This window comes from Cupressus sempervirens, chromosome 6 (assembly GCF_028749045.1).
Source record: "Cupressus sempervirens isolate cs-2001-9-10 chromosome 6, ASM2874904v1, whole genome shotgun sequence".
Classification (NCBI taxonomy): Eukaryota; Viridiplantae; Streptophyta; class Pinopsida; order Cupressales; family Cupressaceae; genus Cupressus; species Cupressus sempervirens.
The window spans coordinates 317152054-317152445 of NC_143123.1; positions in this window are offsets into that span (position 1 = coordinate 317152054).

Here is a 392-nt window from a genome sequence, read left to right on the forward strand (position 1 = left end):
AACCAGACATGAGAGTAGGGGATGCATGAATCATAGTGATCAAACACAAAGAAAGTGGCCAAAGATGTCAAGGGAGCCGTTTGAAAGAAGGCCAGCACAGGTTTTTTTAAAAAAGATAGATCCATACACATTGAAAGATGATGGCCACACAGGGACCAGCATATATGAAGGAGCCAAATAGCTGAACAAGTAGCATATAAACAAGAAGAACCCACGTGGTAGAAGGCAAGGTTTGGTGGCTTGTGTGGAACAAGCCATGTAAGTAGAAGGCGTAGAACATATATTGAAGACCAAATGAGAAAAAACCCATAGCATAGTCAAATATGCATGCCATTAAAATGGTAAAGCCGCCCAATATGAGCATGAGACCCAACACCATGATGTGTATTGAG